Source organism: Halyomorpha halys, unplaced genomic scaffold (assembly GCF_000696795.3).
Source record: "Halyomorpha halys isolate HHAL.00 unplaced genomic scaffold, Hhal_1.1 Scaffold556.1, whole genome shotgun sequence".
NCBI lineage: Eukaryota > Metazoa > Arthropoda > Insecta > Hemiptera > Pentatomidae > Halyomorpha > Halyomorpha halys.
The window spans coordinates 246559-251967 of NW_027105572.1; positions in this window are offsets into that span (position 1 = coordinate 246559).

Sequence of the window (5409 nt, forward strand, 5' to 3'; positions counted from 1 at the left end):
TTATGAATGAAGACCGTATGAAAAATATTAATGTGGAATTCTTACAGAATCTGCGAAATGTGCTGCAACATGACTGTGAAACAACAGCCTGAAGATGGGGGAAATCTCCCGAAACGTTGCTATGTAATAAGTAATAAATTATTATACAGTAAGAAGGAAGAAATTGTTATCATTCACTAAATCAAGTTAAAGTCAATTTGTATTTGATTGTTCACTTAAACAAAAATGGACTTTCCTTGATTACGTTAATTATCTTAGCGACCTGCTCTCGTATCCAACTAAACATTTTCAACATAATTACAAATGAGAAATAATTAGATTTGTTGTATTATCAATGTTTGGCACGAGTAGCCCTACTAGCTCTTTAACTCAGGTATCTTCGGAATACCATTTATAGTTCACCACCTTCATTCACTGCCTTCCTGTGGATAGGGAGAGTGAATCCGCAGTTTTATTTATACCTGTGGTTATATAATGAATCGAGTTGATATCTCTTTTTAGGACAGAATAATAAAATTCTATACATATTAAAAAAAGATTAAATTATTTGCATCTAAAACCGCTTTTGAAAAAAGAACATATTACTGGTTAAAATTAAATAGTGAACACATCTGACAAAAAAAGTTTTGATTTTATTTAAATTTGGGCGTATTTCAAAGATAGTATTGTGCACTGCGATTATTTTCTTTACTGAGGTCGTCCCATAGACTTTCCATAAACTATTGGAGATGTTACAAAGTAGCAAAATATATAGAAGACTACACTACCCGACTTGAAGTAAGTGTTGAAGCAACGTTAAATAAAAAATGTTATAATTTTATTAGTTCAGTCAGTTTGTGAAATCTGTTTATTCTAATTATATAAGTCATTTGTTTACTATAAGAAAACATGTCATTATAAACAGAATCAGTGCGATCTTTTTGGCGGAAAAGGAGAGGCAGTCCCTGATTGTAAACAATGACTGGATTGTTTGTTATTCAGTTTTTCCCCACAGCGGCTCTATTGTCAGAACAGGCATTTAGCCAAGCCACTTCACTTATACAGGGGCCCCTATTTTGTGTGTTTCCAGAACATCTCTACCATCATCCGGTGAGATAAGATATAAACATTTATGCACATTCCTCAACAGTTATCTTTTGTTATTTATTATAAAATTAGTATAAGTATTTGTCGAGGTGGGTTATTTTCTTGATTATTCTGCTTGTCCAGAAGGCCTCGACAATGCGTATTCAGTTTATAAAGGTTAGGTAGTTGATAAGGAAGAAGACTTAGATAGGGTGAGACTAACGGGTGTCAACCGCTATATCTCAGAGGGTGGTAACCTCGTCCTACCGGCTATTATTCCGATAAACACGAGGGAGGTATGCAGACCTGGAGGGTAGCTAGCTGCCAAAGTCATGCAGGAAGGTGCCTTCGTCCTGCCGGGTACTATTCCGACAAAGGCGACGGAGGTATGTAAGCCTGGAGGGTAGCTAGCCGCTGTAGCTTACAAAGGGATAACAGATAAAGGAGAGAGATCATGTCAAGCGTGAACAAAAAATAACAACCATTTAGAAATCAGGATCTGCTATAAACCGAAACTATCTCAAGTAGAGGCTGTGATCTTCGGTGCTCGTTCAATTAGGGGTTCATCAAAACCCTTATTTATAGGCCTAGTGCATAGGGCTGTGACCGAGAAGCGGTCTTATCTTATCTGCTCCAGGTAGTTTCGTGCGTTATTTTGGCATCGTTTATTTATTATTTTATCGACATTGCTTAGTAGTATTTTTAAAAATTAATAATAAGTTTTTATAATTTACAATGATATATACATTTGAGAGCATCGGTGAGGCTCGAGGTGCTGCGCTCTGGTGGATTGTAAATCAATTTCTTGCTTCTCTCACTACATATTATTAAGTTGTTTTACTTTTTTTTATTAATGCAAAAAATTAATTTGTTTTATAATTTATTCGTTTTGTTGTGTATATAACTTACGAGCACTTGGACTGAAAGACTTAAAAAAAGGGAACAGAATTGTAACGCACGCTCACTAGAACGATACTGCCTTTATTCTCTCTGATAATGCTCCTATATGTATTATCAGTGCTTATTTACATAGTTAGTTAGGATTAAGGTTGTATTGAGGCCTTGTCCTACCTTAACTTATATATATATATATACGTAATATTTTCTTCCTTTATAATATAGGTCAATTTATTTGTTAAATATAGCTTTTAAACATTATTACTTTATTTAAGCTTATTCCCCTTTCTTTATTTCATTTTGTCTACTTCGCTTTCCTCAAACATATTTCTGTAATTTACCTTTCCAGCCAAAAATAATTTTCCTTACTCTATCTGGCAGAAGGAAAGTCTTGCGCTGAGGCTCTCAGTTCAGGTAACAGTAAGAACGAAATATTTTAGCAACAGAAAAAGCCAACAGATACTGCATTTCTTTTGGATTAACCATTTGGTAGGACATTAAAACTATGAGAAATTAACAAATTCACTATTTCACAAAAAATTTAATATAAAGTGGTACTTTTTCTGATCCCGGTGATGCGTAAATCTTAAAAATGACTTTGTGGAGATCGTGTTGTGGAATTTAGGGAGGGTTTTTTTTATAAATAAAGACAACGAGAGTGTTTTCATAAACTGACTGTTCTTCAGGCATGATGCTTTGTTCTCAGAAATATCAGTGTCGCCATCTACCGTTTTATTTACAAACCAAAATAATAAAACTTATTTTCTATAACGATTTCCTTCCTAAAATATGTTCTATTATTTTGCTTTATTTATTTTTTAAACTTAATTGCATCACTCTATATTATTTAATGTTTCACAAAACTCTTCCTTGAGTCCTAGGTTCAAATATCCCCACCTGGTCTTCTGTATTTTGTTGACGATTTGGACTTCTCCATTTTCGCCTGCATCCAGATTTTTCAGTCAGGATTATAATATTCACCAAGATACTCTCCGAACTCATGAACATCTGGATTAATAGAAGGTTTAACAATACTCATTGCGTCACTAAATCCCATTTTCTTTTTTAGTTTCTTCTTCTTGTTATAAGTATATTTTTATTTTCTTCTTCTTTTTGTTTTTCATTTGTTACTTTTATTTTCATCAAAACTTCACTATCAACAACAGAACCTGAATCACAATTTAACTCATATTTAAATGATTTTCTAGTATCTTCATGTTCAACATCAGCTACTAGTTTAAGTGCCTCTGATCCACAACCAGATTCTTCATCATTTAAAGTTTGATGTTGATTAGATGTCACTAGTTCTATTAACTAGTGCAGGAACTTTATCTTCGAAGTGTTCATCACTCTTTTCGATTCTTCCTTCCTAGGAAAGGATGTCTTTATTCTCCTTTTCAGGAAATTAGATCACCATATAACTCTGGAACAACTAAAACATCCTTAAAGTTAGAGTTGTTTTCATCACCTTTGCTAAGTGTCTCCATTATAATTTTCCCTCTGTGAGTTTTATTGGTACTCCTTCCTCTTTTTCTTGTTCCTTTGAATCCTTCCTCTACCAGATATTTATTATCTCTGGTAATTGCGTATCAGGCAAATTCTTTAGCCAACGATGCTCTATGATGTTTTCGTGTATCCAAGGGTCCAATTCTTCTGCGCTGTCTGTTATTTTCTTTGTTAAACCAGCTTTCCTTTTTTAGATGACTTGTTTTTTTAAAAATAAAGCAGGGTTTTAGACAAAAGTTTGGCCTTTTATGATATGCCTATAATTCTTGTTCATTCCTTCTCTCAAATGACAAAAGCATTTGCCTTAATTCACTGAATTTAATATTACTATTTACCATAATAGCTATGACAACAGGATCATAACAGGGCGGTAGGCCTTCAATGATGTATCTTACTAATTCTCTGTCTGTTCGGGATTTACCCAGTTGAGCTATCTCCTGAACTAAACATTGAAACCTCATAAGATATTCATCCAGTGTTTCACATCTGTTTTTCCTAATTTTGGCAGGGTCAAACATTAAATCAATCACTTTTTCTTCGGGAACGCCCTCAAAACTTTCTCTTAATTTCTCCCAAACCGTTTTCGCACTTTTTTCACCTCTGATTGACGGTAATATATCGTCACTAACAGTGAGAATAAAAGTAGAGAGTACCTGCTCAGCTGATCTCCTCAGTCAGCTGACATCAGAGTAACAGTTGACTCAGGCTGTAAATTTTATATATATATATATACACACACACACTGGATACGTCTACAAGAAAGAACAGTTCTCGATGGAGAACCAACAGCTGGAACACGAAGACATTCGATGGCGCCACGTTCACTTTAATGCTAGAGGACGAGTGTGAATTAAGAGGGTCAGCCGAGGAAAAGGCGCGTACACTAACCTCTTTTATATCTGGAGCTTGTGATGCAGCTATGACCCGTTCTAGGCCTAGAAAACATCATTCCTCAGTGTACTGGTGGACGGATACTATTAACGATCTTCGCCGGTGTTGCAACCAAGCAAGAAGACGTAACCAGCGAGCGAGACGTCTACCGGAGTTTTCAGTGCTTCAAGAAGAGTTCAAGAGGGCTAGAAGAAACCTCCAACAAGCCATTAAAGAAAGCAAACGACAGTGCTGGAGAGAACTCTGTGATGAGGTTGATGCAGACCCATGGGGTAGACCTTACAAAATAGCGCTTGAGAAACTTTGTAAAGGCACGATGCAGCTCCCCACGAGATCGAATGTTGTAGACAGTATTGTCAGAACACTATTCCCTGAACAGGCGAATACTACTGAATGTATAGACAATACATATATAACGGATTTTCCACAAATCACGCAGGAAGAATTAGAGGACATAGCCTCGGACCTGCAACATGGCAAGGCACCAGGATTGGACGGAATTCCGAATGTGGTCCTGAAGGTGGCTCTCAGGAAAAGGCCAGAACTTTTCATCGATCTCTTCAGTTCTTGTATTCGTGAAGGCTCAATCCCGAAACCTTGGAAGAGACAGCGCCTCGTACTTATTCCAAAGAGTAAGGGAAGACTGAAGGACCCGTCAACCTATCGTCCAATTTGCTTATTGTATACTATGGGTAAGGCATTTGAGAAAATCCTTTCCCTCAGGCTACAAGAGTTCGCGGAGGGAGTTAATGGCCTCTCGCGAGCTCAAATCGGATTTCGTAAAGAGCGATCCACGATAGATGCTGTTGGATCGGTAGTCGAGATGGCCCGTACAGCAATTGCAGGAGCAAGGTGGAGGAGAGGTGCTAAGTGTTATGCAGCAATCATCACGCTAGACGTGAAGAACGCCTTTAACACTGCAAGATGGACCTGTATAATAGATGTCCTGCGGACTAGGGCGGTGCCATCCTATCTTATGAGAATACTCACTGACTAATTTAAAGATAGAGTTTTGTTTTATTCTTCAGACATTGGCCAAAGGAGATACAA